Raw genomic sequence first — 15922 nt, 5'->3', positions numbered from 1 at the left:
CCTTGAATTTGCTGTTGGCCATAAAAGCCCAGGCATAAGGAATTTTTCGAAGTTTTTACTGTCTAGGCCAGCGATGCCTACCCTAATAACTACGTACAGGCCGCAAAACGTGGTGAAATGAGAGGCGAGGGTTTGCGTGTGTACTGAAATGTTTTAAATATAAGTATAATGATTAAAGACACACACACAAAATGCATTTTATCCCTAATTCTGGCCTTCCTTGATTTTTTTGTGGCTCCCCATTAAAAAAGTTTGCCTACCACTGGTCTAGGCGTTATTTTTTCGACTTCAGGTCTGGTAAAGCAACAAGTGTGATCGATACGATGTCGTCAACCCTCCGTGTGGCAGACAGCCATGTTTACTTCGCAGGGCATTCGCCTCTCAAGTTGTTTGATGAAAAATGGAGCCAGAAGTGTATTAAAACTGTCAAAGGCCGCGCCGTGTTGGGCTTTCAGGGGGTTTCTGCCAAAACACGTTTTTCGAGTTTGATTTAGAGGGCTGTGAGGGAAGAGACAAAAATGTTTCGTTTCGGAATAAGGTTTGCTATTTCTACATTGGACTTTCCAAATTTTGGGCAGAGGTTTTTGTTTGTTTTGGCTTCAAAATTCTGATTTGCTTTTTGGACCCATTCAAATAAGATGCACCGACAGTGTAGGTACAGCTTGAGAAATTGGTTCCTTTTTTTCTGAGTGCGCGAATAATAGACCATAGACCACACAGGCAGGGCGTAGAGAAAACTGCAAACGGAAGATAGTTCTTTATAAAACATGGCCAACATTTTATCCTCAAAGATGTTTACTTATATATTCAAATAAATGTTAACGACGTTAATTAAGTGAATGATAAAGCCAGTCTAACTGTCGCAGGTAGCATTAAGCTCCCAAAGCTGGAATACGGCCAAAGAATATAATCTGTGTCCATCAGTGAAAGGTCATCGCGGATGTTTCAGGTCACTGGCGGCTTCAGCGAAAGGCATTACTGTCGACGCCTGTAACGAACCCTCGGATATCGAAGAATAATTGGATTTAGAAACTTTTTTCAACAAGCCTATGTTCGTAGAGGCGGGTTTGTGTAAGCGGAATAGTTTTTGTAAAATTTTTGTATTGCGAATTTGTTCCTATATGAAACATAACTCTCAACGCTTGAGCTAGAAACAGTCATTTTGTGTAAACTATTCGATAGTGCTCAACTTTTTTTATCGATGTTCGATTGTACAGCAATATCATGTTTGTTTTGCCAAACTCTTGCAACTCATCTGAAATATTTGTGAATTCACGATAAGTGCTGGATTGAGCGATTGGTTCAAGCTCAGTCATAGATATTCATTACAATATAGTCTAGTAACACGAACGTGAACACCATGATTATACTTTTCACTTCAAACACAAATTGACTTAACCCAAAAAAGAAAACTGCAGCCTTTCCCATCTGGTTCAGCAAAATAGACTAGGCTGATGAAATGGAAACAAACAAGCCACTATCAGCAAAATAACTGCATCAAGAAACTGTAAATCAACTGCTTATTGCCCCAACTAAAATGCAACACTTACGCCATGTAAATAAGGTTGAAAATGGCTTGTGTTGGCTGGTATATAATAACATCTATCTGGAATAATTAGGGGAGCGGCAGACCGTGTTATCTCAAAAACGTTAACGATGTGTACTTAGCAGGAAACCTACCCTTTAGAAAGGTGTAATACGTAGGTGTACTCTTTAGAAGAATTAACTTTGATCACGATGACTGGTTTTTCAGTTCGGTAAGCAATGAACGCGGATTACGTTACGCACTTACTTTGTTTAAATATTAATGAACAGTTGATTTTATTGAAATCAATTCAGTTGGTGTTCTATCGCACAAACAGAACTTTATACACTACTTAATAACAATTAAATATGTACATAACCTGAATTGCTAAGTAACAAAAATAAATCTTCAAATAGGTACAGAAATTGCACGAAGAATACGAGAACCTTATATCCCTTTTGTTGGAGGTAGGAAATTAGAAAATCAGAATGACCTAATCATACTTCTGGAGCCAATCGCCAAAGCCACGGTTACCAATCTGAGTGATACTTTTCTAGTATTGAAGTACAGCCAGATCGATCGTCTAAAACCTGTCAAGTTTTAGAGGGAATCTGAAAACTGCAGGTAAACCCGATATTGATTCACTTTGGAGCCAAACATGTTGCTGACAGGCCTTCAGATTGAATTTCTTTGGTACAGCCGCCGCGAAAAATGGCTGAAAATCTCTTTTTTCCGGCCTAAAGGATATGAAATTATCGTATAACTTAGGGCCAGCTTCTGAACACCTTTTTTGGCGGTTTATGTATTTATTTTCGATGAGAAGTAAAAATAGGACCCCATGAAAAAAAAACATGGCTTTAAAACATGGTCTGTTAAAAACACGCAGGTTCCCAGGACGGCCAAAAATCTAATTTTATGTATGAAAGACTCCTAAAATATTCATGTTATTCTAGTTTTCTTCAATGATTGTTTTAGTGGCAACCGAAATACATAATTATGAAAATTTTGTCGCGCTATCACGGTTCATGAGATACAGTCTGGTGGAGTCTTAGTATTAGGGTCCCGCGTTCTACTCTTTGAGCACGGAACCATAAAAATGAGGTAAGTATATTCTGTCCTCCAGATATATTGATTTCATTTACATTAGCAAAAGTAAATTATAAACGTAGGAGACTTTCCACGCCGCAATCTAAATACTTAATGAAAATCGATTCAGCAAACTGAAGGGTGAAAAATGCTTTGACAAGGAAATGGCAGGTTGATAAGTTTGCATGACTGAAATAAATATGAATTAAAGACCATTTACTTATAAGAATATCAACAAAAGTTTGAGAAAACAGGGCTGAATAAAACATTGTTCATATTTCAGTTCCTAATTTGATCGTTTTTTTTGGTAAGTCTAACAACCAGTCTTAGGCATCGTTCAGACCAAACGTATTGTCGGCCGCTGACTGTGAGCGCGCGTTACGCAGTTTATTGCTTTTCCATATATATTGAAATTGTCGTTCACACCGAACCGACTATACGCTATTACGTCGTCTGTTGTCGCTGACTCTCAGTGGCCGATTATTTTACTACGCGACTATGCACGGCGGACGCGGATTGGCTACGCGGACGCAGTTGCCGAATAGCGCCGCTCCGCCGCGCGCCTCGGCCGCAATACACTCGAGAAACAAACTTCAATGAGGACAGACGTGACACGCGATGTTCGACGCCGAAAAGTTTATTGCAGAAGTACATTCTAGAGAATGTATTTGGAATGCGAATTCAGAAGAATTTAGTGATAGAAACTTACGAAGATGCGCTTGGGAAGACATAGCATCTGTTATGTATGAAGATTGGGGGGTTCAAATACTGAGCTCTTTTATGTGTAGAATAGTCAGCCGCTCAGCGTACGCATCTAGTGTGAACCTACACGAGCCTATTCTTTTGTTCACACATGTAGCGCATCGTACGCTATAGCTTATTGTCGGCTTGGTGAGTACGGGTACTGCAGATTGAGTCGACGTTCACACTGGGGCAGACAGTGAGTATACTCACAGTCAGCGGCGGACAATACGTTTGGTGTGAACAATCCCTTACCTAGGAGTTTCGGATTGCACGAGTAACTGGGTTGAGAAGGTCAGATAAGCTTCTGCTAAAACACTGGTGCTCAGCTGCAACAGATTAGACTGCAAGCCGACCCCAACATAGTAGTGAAAAAGGCTAGGCAGATGAAATTGTGAAATATGATTAATAGGCTGTATACTTGGGGGTAGTGTTTCTGCTGAAAATTGAACACACTATCAGTCACTCTCACTTCATTTATTTATGTCATTGTTATACAATAATGCATTCCAGGGTCTGACACATTCGTTTAGAATGGCGGACGGGGGCAAAGAAAATTCTTATATTTTGTTCCAAGATTCACTGTCTTCTAAAATAACAATTCATCACCTTCCTCCCTAATTTAATCCCGAAAGAGACTATTTCTGTGTATTTTATTTTTATTTTTTAAATAATAAACCGTGACGGATTTGGGGCTATAAAGTAAGAACATTGCGTTTTTGGTGATGAAAAGTGTCTTCTGCCCTGAATTTGGTACCTACTAAAAAATAAATATGTACAAATAAAATCTGAGTATTATGGTCGGTATAAATTTTTGTTTCAATAGTATTGTTGTACCAAAGGTACCCATCAAAAATAAAATGAAACATAAATTCACTACAAAGACCTGAAGTTATGATTATTCAGTGTCCAAACCATACTATTTGAATGCGTAATACAAAAATCTCGTTAAAATAGCAACGAACTCATAAAAATAATTAAACAACATACCTATGAAATATTTTCGCCAAATGAATCCTAAAAATGTGACGTCACAGTTAGCATGCTAAATTGCGTGTGTAAGAATATGTAATTAATTACCTAATTTAATTAAAGATTGCTTGAATTCCAAATACGGTGGAAATTATTCGCATTTTTAATGTGTATTCGATAATAATAGTCCACATATTTTAATTAATGTAATCGGTCAGAAAATAAGCTCGTGGCTAAATAACAGCTGTACGGTTCGATCGATGATAACGTTAGGCAACGCTTGGTGCAGTCGGTCCGGAGATGGGTGTGCATCTATGTCATTCACAGGCCCGCCGCTAGCTGTTTGTTCGCCCGCGTGCAAAACTGATTATGCCGCCCTACGACTACATACGTTTTGTCAAAAAATATATAGGGGGGGGGGGGGCGGATCTAGGTGGCCCGGACCCCCCCCCCCTCCGCCCATTCATAATCAATGCAGTGCAATCATTACCCCCCATAGTGGCCTGGCCCCTATGTATTGAAAGATTGTGATTAACTTAAAGTAACGCTCTTAAATATCTATAACATTGTTTAAAGTCAGTAAAATATGTTATTTGGTGGGTTTCCCGTTGAAAAATCAACTTATAAGACACATGCCATATGTAAGGAAGCGCGAGCGGAGCGAGCGCGAAAATTTTTTAGTCTAAGGACACAAAACAAATAAAAACCACTGTAAATTAACAAAGCAAAGTCAAAAAGTAAGATATGCACAGAAGTGAAGTGCAAAAGCCGCGAGCGAAGCGAGCGCGATTTTTTCCTTAGAGTTTCCATGAAGTAAACATATCATAAAAAGCCATAACGGACGTGCGCGAAAAATTTTTTTTCGGAATTGAATGCCTCAACAATTAAACAAAGATAAAATGCGATATCTGACATGGAGCCGCGAGCGCAGCGAGCGCGAATTTTTTGGGGATGCAAAGGGTGCAACAGTCAAAATTGATAGGAGACGACGAAAGCTAGGGCGGCTTTTTCCGAAATTTTATTGGTTTAATTTTGCCGCCCCCCAAATAGCATTTGCCCCACGCTCCGCCACTGGTTGATCTTAAATCGTTTTTAAGAATCTTTAATTTTGAAAATGTCCTTTCAACAGATGTACCTAGCTGAAACCGGCAGTGTAAGTAATATTCTTAGCGCTATTGCTGTGTTCGGAAATATTGAAATCAAATCATTAGTAAAAAATATTGTATTTTTTTAATATTACGTGATAAGTCGCTCGATTTGCCGCCCCCTAGGACGTGCCGCCCGCGTGCTGTGCACGCGCTGCACGCCCGCTTACGGAGGCCTGGTCATTCAGAGTCTATGGGTCGTCGTTTGAACATCTTTCAAAGTTGTTAGGGGTCGTCAGTAGCCAGAAAGTGACTACCAGTCTTACCGCAAGAATATCGGCTTGCTTGGGTAAACGTGTTGAACCTTTGTGTAAAACACTGGTACTTTCTCAACTGCATCTAGTTAAACTGGAACCGACACCAACATAGGCTTAAAAGTAGATACAGCAACCGCGCAGGTTTAGATTCGGTTTTTTTTAATACTTAATAGTTTTTGAATCAATATTGCCAAAATACTGGTAGTGATTAATAAAAACAAACGAAAACCCACAGTTTGACATTCCTATTACATTTTGTAGCCTTTTTCCTCTTTTAAAATCCGATTTTTGAATAATAATAAGTTGTCATAACGAGTTCTTCCGTGTTTCGGAAGGCACGATAAATTGCAGGTCCCGGGCGTCATTTGTACATCTTTAGCAGTCGTTATGGGCTAAAATCTGTCAACCAGTCTTGGGTTGCCAGGTAACCTGGTGGGTTGAGGTCAGATAGGCAGTCTCTATTTGTAAAACTTTGGTACTCAGCTGATGGTAATGATGATAATAAAAACTGGATCTTAATATGTTTGTCGATTCTATTATTCCGAAGCCTTGCAACTAAATATACTAACTTTACCTATATAAAACAAAAAAGAAAAAATAAAACAAAAAATCTAGCGTTGATTCCTCATGGGGAAATTTGTTACACAACTGTCCAATTTGTGAAAAAGTTGAAATGGACAATGTTTTGCGTATGTGAAAGTTATCAAAGCCAAGTATAACCTTTTATATTATATACGTTATTCAATTAACATTGATAAAAAATAAGGGTCATATTGTTGTCTTTTAATCAGCAGGTATGCATTTTTTTATGAAATGTTATTACTTAGTAAGAGTAAACAAAAGAGAAGATAGATATAAATAAATTAAGAATATTCTAGCTAGACCAAACATTTTACACATAGACAACATAAAAAATAGAAGATATAGTTAAGAACTTGATCGCCTGGTTGCTTTGTTGAGAAACTCCGGAGTTAAGATTTTACCAAGATAGTGTTCGAACTAATTGCCAAAATAATTGGTAGGTATAGGTACTTAAGTTAATTATTTCTGAAATTGATATAACCACTTTGTTTTAAAAGTAATTACATAAGCATTGTTTGTAACTTTTATGTAGATACGTATTTATTTAAGTGCTTAGAATCACGGTAACGCTCGACTATGTAACATTTTCGTTAGAATTAATTACATAAATTGATTATAAAATTGGCTTCAAGACCGCATAAAATACATAACAATATCCACCGCGTATGGGTTTCTACAATTTCGAGTTACGTTTTACGTTACTGATTTACATACGTACATGTATAAATTCACAGTAGCAAATTCAAAAAAATCTCGATACAATGAATAAAATCCTGTGCCAACGTAACTTTTTTATTTTAATTTCGTCGAACTCCGTATGAAATATATTGCAAATTGGAATTGCAATTGAACCCAACTATAGATGCAATGTCCGGCACATGGACATAGACCTTTACGTTATCAGTCGATTGATAAAGCTTTGCTCATAACAAACGTCTGTCTCATACGTATTTTAAGCGAATGTAAACAAAATTTAAATGCTGCTCACATACTTTAATTGACTATGAATAAAATTAATATCGATTCACGCGGACAATACAGGAAAACATAGGTCAAAATGTCTCTAATGTCTTGTAAAACTTGATTTATTTTGTTATCATTATTTTATTATTCTTTTTAGGGTTCCGCTATCCGTACCCAAAGGGTAAAACGGGACCCTATTGTTTTCGCTCTTCTGTCCGTCCGTCCGTCCGTCTGTCACCAGGCTGTATCTCATGAACCGTGATAGTTATAGAGAGTTGAAATTTTCACAGATGATGAATTTCTGTTGCCGCTATAACAACACATACTGAAAACTAGAATGGAATAAGTATTTTTGGGGGCTCCCATACAACAAACGTGATTTTTTTGATCGATTTCGATAAATATAAAGGTATATTGAAAATTAGTTTGGATGGTATGGATCTTGGTGCGCGAGTCCGACTCGCACTTGACGGGTTTTTTTTTGGTGTCTTACAAATCGCGATGAGGATAAAGCAAATCTTCAAAGATTTATAACACTCTAATAAGAGGCAAATAAATTTCATAAAATAATCTAAATACAATCGAATAAATATCAATAGAATTGGAATGTCTTTGAACAGACTTATGAATGCTTAGAAGAATATTTTCGTAATTCGCCGTCAGTATTTCTATCATCCTGTATTGTCGTACAGGGGCAAAGAAATAATTTCATTGTTCCCAGACCTTTGTAATCTGTGAATATTGATGATGATAATAAAGGGAATACATTCCTTATTAATAAATACGAATGGGTATTACGGAGAAAGTAAACGTAACACGAGGAAATTATAACTTCCACGCTTGGTGAAGCTAGTGAAATAATTACTGCTCTCTTTATAGGCTGGGTTTAATATTTTTAATGAACAAAATCAATAAATTAACTAGATAGTATCTATCTAGCCTAGCTAAAGAAAATGCTAAGTAACAAGCAAATAACTTTAAAAAAAAAAACTTAAAAATTGCATTTTAAATGGCTGAGTAGACACAACAATCCATATTTAATGATAATGTTAATCAAAAGTATTCATGTTTGTTCTTAAATGCACAGGTTAGCTTCACCTTTAAGGACGGAAGAAATATGAATATGTCGTCTAAGGCAACCTAATTTATATAACTTCACACAATTGGACAGTAGGACTATGTAGCAATATCCATTGTACCCGGTTATTCCTCTCATATCAGACATTATACCCGGATGCATTCTAGGATACTGCCCGGATCTCGGAAGCAGCAAATCTCATTGATTTATTAACCGAAACCACAGAGGTATCCTGAACTGGGTATACTGGGAAATACCATACAGATATTGGCTAAAATGGTAGGTACCTATAAGCTTTTAATTAGGTACCTGTGCAGGGAATTCGACCTTCTTGTTCAGGGCTTAAGATAATTATTGGAGTAGTGCTTAATCAATTAATTAACACGCCTGTCAGTGTTGTCGCAACATTTTAGCCAATATCTGTATGGTATTTCCCAGTATACCCAGTTCAGGATACCTCTGTGGTTTCGGTTAATAAATCAATGAGATTTGCTGCTTCCGAGATCCGGGCAGTATCCTAGAATGCATCCGGGTATAATGTCTGATATGAGAGGAATAACCGGGTACAATGGATATTGCTACATAGTCCTACTGTCCAATTGTGTGAAGTTATATAAATTAGGTTGCCTTAGACGACATATTCATATTTCTTCCGTCCTTAAAGGTGAAGCTAACCTGTGCATTTAAGAACAAACATGAATACTTTTGATTAACATTATCATTAAATATGGATTGTTGTGTCTACTCAGCCATTTAAAATGCAATTTTTAAGTTTTTTTTTTTAAAGTTATTTGCTTGTTACTTAGCATTTTCTTTAGCTAGGCTAGATAGATATTCTCTTCCATTATTTGTACTTTACGTTACAAATAATGGAAGAGAAATACAATTAAAATTAAAAATTAAATTAAGGGTGAACCTGGGAAAAGTGACATACACGTAATATATTGTAATTGTATCCATAGGTATTTGTGTATATAAATAAAAAAAAATGTGTTGAACTTACTTGATAAAAAAAACTTAAATCACCGCACAAAAAATTCAAAATGAGAACACCACAATTTCAATTACAGTACAGGAGAGAAAGTCCAATAAATATTGTTTACGCGGTTATAAATCCTGGAAAAGCGCGGGAATGCGCACGCAGGCAGTCGCGGGCTACCGGCGCGCTCGCTCGACCACGACTAACGCAGCGTCAGAAACAAATTGAAACTGATTGGAAAACTCGGGGGAAATGCTCGCCTGCCAGCAACAAGATTGAAAACTATTATATTTCTTATTGCAGTAAACTATTTTGATTGAGTTGTTTGGCATTTCAGTCATTGTTTGTTCTGTTCAGCTATTATGTAGATGAGTGGTGTAAAGTTGGTCGTTTTTCTGTCAAATGTAGGGATGAAAAATATAGAAATTGTTGAATGTTCTTTTGTAGGAATAGGTGGTCGAGAAAAACATACCTGAATAATAATTGTTGTTGTCCCTACATTAAATATTTTTATCTACGGTGCTTCAGGCTTTTGCGGTATGATTTACATTAAAAAAATATATTCTAGGGGCCTGACACATAAAATAATATTCAGCTTCAAACCACTGGCCACTTCAATACAATAAAGTTTAACATAGTTAAGTTTAAAATCCAGCATTTCCTTTGCATCACAAGTAAAATTGTAACTTAACCTGGCTTGGTCATTATTCTTCAACATCATAACTCGAGTGGATCAATATTGACTTAATCTCATACGCAGTTATGACACAATAACTAACAGTTTGACTACAATTTTATTATTTGCTCGTTTCATTAATTAGCTAATGTTCGTAATACGGATACACTCGTAAAGTTTCCGCGAAACCTTTGCTTGTTTATCGTTGAAGGCGTTTTAGTACCTTCAGACCTTTATTTTCTTCGAGATTTATGAAAGAAAGTTGTATTTTGTCTCGTGTAGTATGATAAATCAGCTATCTTATGTATTTAATCTTTATGGAGGTATATTCAAAAATAGACTTTTGCATTGTCATGCAATACTGAGGATGCCAGGAAAGTTCGACTTTTGGGTCATTTATGGAAAAAAATATATTTATGGAAAGCTACACTAATCACCCGTTGCGCGTTAACAAGTTTACGTCAGCTAAAGATTATCTTCCCAGCATACATTAAATCTCGTACCTTGATACATCCTCGTAACTTGATGAGCTCAAGACCTATCTCCAAGCTAAGAATGTCATTATTAAGACCTATATGGGGACCTAAACTAGATCGTGAACCAGGTTTAAACTTCATTGCAGAAATAAATTCGGTTGTTTTAATTCAATATACTATTAGAAATGAAAATGTTTGCCCATAAAGGATGGTGGGCGCAATTTAGTATCAATTTTATGGACAATCTCGAATTTTCCATGACGGAAATAGAATTGTAATTTAGCAATAAAGAAGCAACAGGCAGTTTAACATTTATAGCTGCCTCAATTGCAACGACGATCAATTGTAATGATGGGCCTTACTAGAACAATTTCATGAAGTTAGTAACGTTGATAAATTCAATTATCATCATCATCATCATCAGCTCAGCCATAAGACGTCCACTACTGAACATAGGCCTCCCCCTTAGATCTCCACGTGTACCAGTAGGAAGCGACCTGCATCCAGCGTTTTCCGTCTACTTCATATAAATTCAATATCTAGGAGTTTTTTATTTGTCAGATGTAACAAGAGTTTCAATATTGGAATTAAATCAACTCAGGCTGGGTTTGGTAATCAAAAAGCATATTTACACAAGAAAATCTTGCAACGATCGCGGTAGCGGGAAAAAATTTAATTCTCGCAGAAAAAATGTATTGGATCGGCACACCCAAACATTTTTTTCTATTGAACCATCGAACATATTCGAAATTTTTGTTTGAACAGCAAAATTTGACGAATTTTCTAGATAGAGCAGTGAACGGGTGTGTAAACGTCTACTTATCAAATACATATCTTCATTACTTGACTCCAAAAATTGTCTCATCATCCTCCGAGCCCTGTTCCCAACTATGTTGGGGTCGGCTTCCAGTCTATCCGGATTCAGCTGAGTACCAGTGCTTTACAAGAAGCGACTGCCTATCTGACCTCCTCAACCCAGTTACCCAGGCAACGGGTTTAAAAATTGTCTAAACAACCAATATATAAAGGACGGAATATTTCTCCAAATTGAACAGCAATACCTACGTCTTGGGACAAGTTTTAGAAGCGTATGCATTTTAGATGTACTTCGCTCGAGTTTGCCAAATTGAGCAACAACTCGGGCTGGGCAATTAAGTAATGCTTTGCGAAGAAAATTATAGATATTTGCTTTGAAAACTAGAAATATGGTGTAGTAATGGCAATTAAAGTGGTGTTTTTGTAACAGCTTATAGTAAATAGGAAGCATGTTATTAAAATAGTTATGTTTAATGAGAAATCTGCGGTTTGTTGCGACACAGAGATCCAAGTAAGTACTAGGTATAGGTAGTAAGCTTAGGTAAATATATGATCGTTTAAAAACACCGTCTCCTACATCAAACTTAAAAGTACCTTAAGTATAAATATACTTATCTAAGTTTTACCTCCAGAACCACATTTTGAGAAGCCACGTTCACCAATGCACATAAGACACCCACAATAAAAGAAACCAATTCTCCGACCAAAAACTAAAGGTCACAGACCGCTTGTCCCGTCTCTCCCCTAACTGCACAGTGTTAAGATTTAGTCCGTCTACGGCCTTTATGAGTGCAATGTACCACGACAGGGGAATGTCCTAGCACCTGGAACCCAGACATCTAAGGGTAAGAAGGTAGGGGAGAATAGGGGTGCAAGATACTAATACAAACCTCTGTTTTAATGGTTCTTCTGACATTTACTTGACATTTTTGGACTGGGGGATACTTAGTTTTGGAATGTTTGTTTGGTAAAGTAAATGAGATGGTTGCTTTGTGGCTGAAAAGCAAACGGATACTGGAACAATTTGGAAGCGGTTCATACCTACAAGTACCGTGCTAAGTTCATAAAACGCAGGAAAACTCAGGCATATAATGTCTCAGTAAGACTTCCCAATAACCCTGTTCATTTACGATTACTAGTAAGTTAACTGTGTTCAGCTACATTATGAAAACACGTACATTCACGTACATTCAGAGAAATACCGAAAATGTTACACCACTACATCTACATTGCATTTTGCCCTACATTTTGCTCTCAATTCGGTTTGCTCTGTTCTAAATGTAAATGTCAAAGTTTACCGTGACTGATCGGAACTGACGTTAGCAGAAATAAGGGTTGTTACAAACAAGTACATACTCCATTTGTTCTACGAATTTCGACTGCAAGCTGATAGATGGCAGTTTGGGGAAAGCCTAAGGCGTATTCGAATGTAGATAATTTGTTTCTTGACTGCACGTATGGTGTAGTGATTGGTAACATCGGCCTATGTGCTGCGTGTCGCGGATTCGATGCCCGCGACGAACGAAACGAACCAGGAAAACCCCCTCTTAAAATAAAATATCTACAGATTCAATTAAGTAATCTGTGATAAGGAACCCAAATGAAGTCATCATTATCTGCTTGTATTTTTAACACTTTAGGTATTGTAGGAACACTAATCATGAAATATCAGTACAAAGGTAAATGCAATCTTGGCTTAAAATAAACATGAACGAATCTCTCTGTATTGTCATTTACATCCGGGTCTATTATCTAGACGTAGGATTGTAGTAGGATTTCATTTACAACAGTATTAATATTCCCGCTCTTCACAAAATAATCTGGATTAAGTTAATCTTTGCTAGCGGTTGAAATTGTATAAGTTTAAGTTTTAATTTATTTAAAGTTGGATCCTTCCGTAGAGCTAACAGATTCTTTAAAATATAAAAGGCTGGTCGTTAAACTGGGTAGTGCCAAATGTACGTTGCAATGTTGGAGACGTGATGAGTCTGGGTGGTGAATTTTAACCGATTTAGAAAAAAGGAGTTACCAAATTCAAGATACATGTAGATCTTTTAAAGTGCTAATGAAAGAGGAAAAGCGGGGAAAAATGTACAACATAAAAACCAGGTCGAATGTTTTTAAAAAAACAGGGCACGCTTTTGGCGTATACTAGTATTTTAACCATAAATACCATCAAAATTGCTATAACAGACTGCACACAAAAATTAGCATACAAATTATAAAACGTACGCGCACAATTACCGAGATAATAGACAATAACGGGTCATCATTGCAGCTTACCCAGGTTTACGGGTCGCCGCTGAAATTGGTAATTAACGTCATGTTACACGCTGTCTAGAGCACTAGGTAATATCTAGGTAAGTGGGGAGATGGAATTATATATGAGCTGCAAGATTATATGGAATTTGATTAGTTATGCTTAATGGAATTGAGTAAATTAGAGTAGATAGTGTTCTTGGTAGGTTTGTTATATGCCCTTAGGCATCGAAAGGTGAAATTATAAATCTTGATATAAATTTCATATAAAAAATAAATGTGGCTCGCAAAAAATCTATGTGAAAACAAAAATAATGCACTTGTTTAATGTCTTTGTATTTGTGTCATCAGTAAGTCTATAATTCACCTGAATTCTTTCACTTTTAGTTAAATATTTGAACATTTAACTATTTAAAAAACTTAAAAATTACTGTGTGAAATGACACTATGTTAAAAGAGATTTTTCTACATTTTAAAATTAAAAAAGTAATCTTTATTGTATTGTTTTTTTTTAAATCATAGGTATAACTACCTATGACTTTTTTGGGGAAATATTTTTTTATTCATGAAAAATTTAGAACAAAAAAAGATTGTGGCTGAATTTAGAACAAGAGACATAAGTCTAGATAAAAATATTAACCAACTGACCAAACTTCAAGCAAAACAAATTCTTCTATAGTGGACATATGAAAGTACCTACCCACAACAGAAATATGAGATACAAAGTTTGAAGTTAAAATTCAACTTTGTTTCATAGTGCAACTCTCAAAGCCAGTTGGCACAACAGGTAACATTGTTAGCCACTAACTTACTATATACGGGGAAGAGTTTGAGATGCTAGGAAGGCAGTTTAATATTATTTAGCTAGACATGGTACTTGTTCTGTAGGTAAATGAAAATATAGCGGAGAAGGGTCCATGTTGAAATTCAACAACTAACATGAACAACAACATGGGCAACTAGAATCAAACTTAGTTATAATTTTGACGTTCATAAGTGCTTGTAAAGGCCTAAATGAAATAAATGATTTGACTTTGACTTTGACTTTGACTTTGAACACTTATTTCTGTTCACTATAATTTTCATATGGTTATTCTGAGCTAAAAACATTTTCATTCTTATGTATTTGTTTATATTACATACATATTTGTTTATCCTATTCATCTTTCCAAAATATTTTAGGGTCAGCTATCAGTCTCACTGCATGCAGCTAGGAATCAGAATTTTACATGGAGCGACTGCCTTTCTGACCTCCACAGTCTGATACCTCTTGAGAAGACTGATTGTCAGACTTTCGAGGTTCTGACAACCCGTAATGACCATTAAAGATGATCCAAGACAGCTGAGATTTATTATCTAATTATCAAGCCTTCCGAAACATGGGGATATGAGTTTTATTTTGTTCTCTTTCACCCTAAAACTAATGGATGTATGATGCCTCCTATTCAAAGAATGGCTTGGACACATGAGTAGGTAGTTAGAATTATGTGACAAAAAGATATTATTCAGCATATTTAAATAAAAATATTGTCAATTTATTTGTAAAGTGCTATAAAAATTAAAAGAAAATTGTGGTGAACCTACATTATGTATTATACCCTATTTTAATAACTGAAAAGAAAAAAATAATAAATAAAAACTTACAAAAACGGAAAATTGCTTCTCTGCCATTTTCTCCTACTTGCAAATCTTTGTCTGAATCCCCTGTGAGTGTAAAAATAAAGAAGGTAAACAAAAACAATCACAAAAAACAAAGTTAGAACGATGGAAACATAGACCCACCTGATTTTGATATAAAAAATAGATATTAGACTAATTCAGCGTTTTGGTACTTACCTTACAGATTTTACAGGATATTATTGCACTTCGAGTTCCTGAAAAATACACATAGTTTTGAAAAATAATAGAACAGTATCTACTCGTAAATTCGATGTAATTATTGCGTGTTTTCTTACTTTGTCCTTCAATAACATTGCAAACTAGCTACCGGAACACTCGCCCTTTAATTAAGCACATTCTTAACTCATAATACAAACTCAACACCATATTTTTCAGCTACAAAACTATCAGAAAATATTAAAATCCGAAATCGCGAAAAACATCAATCAATCACACAATAACGTTTCGTTACAACGTCTTCATTATTTTTATTATGCGTTTGAAACGATTTCAAAACATGCTATCGATTTTCATAGAACTGTCAACTGTCATGTTGCGTGAAACGTATCGTGTTACAATTGTTCGTTCGGAAATGCGGCTCACAATTGTGACGACAAAAGATAGAAACCCATATGTCAATGGATAGAACCTTCACAATGTTGCCAATGCTAGAGTAAATAGTACCAATAAAATACTGGAAGCCTGACG

The 15922-nt window shown here is 36.1% G+C and overlaps 1 protein-coding gene across 4 annotated transcripts in view; it reads right to left on the bottom strand.

Moving 5' to 3' along the window:
* LOC124631970 (fatty-acid amide hydrolase 2-A-like) overlaps positions 1–15689 on the bottom strand; it is a 36264-nt gene extending 20575 nt beyond the window's left edge. For 2 of the 4 annotated variants that reach the window (XR_006984566.1, XM_047166620.1), the window contains exon 1: positions 9353–9532. The gene's annotated coding sequence lies outside the window, so the exon portion shown is untranslated. Of the gene's footprint in view, positions 1–9352; positions 9533–15199; positions 15260–15391; positions 15430–15510 lie in introns of those variants that run through there. The other 2 variants (XM_047166621.1, XM_047166622.1) reach the window with 2 other exon arrangements.
* Between the last annotated feature and the right edge of the window lie 233 nt (positions 15690–15922).

This window comes from Helicoverpa zea, chromosome 7 (assembly GCF_022581195.2).
Source record: "Helicoverpa zea isolate HzStark_Cry1AcR chromosome 7, ilHelZeax1.1, whole genome shotgun sequence".
In the NCBI taxonomy this organism is placed as follows: Eukaryota; Metazoa; Arthropoda; class Insecta; order Lepidoptera; family Noctuidae; genus Helicoverpa; species Helicoverpa zea.
Note: the sequence above shows the minus strand (reverse complement) of the source record. Positions and strands in the feature narration are given on the sequence as shown.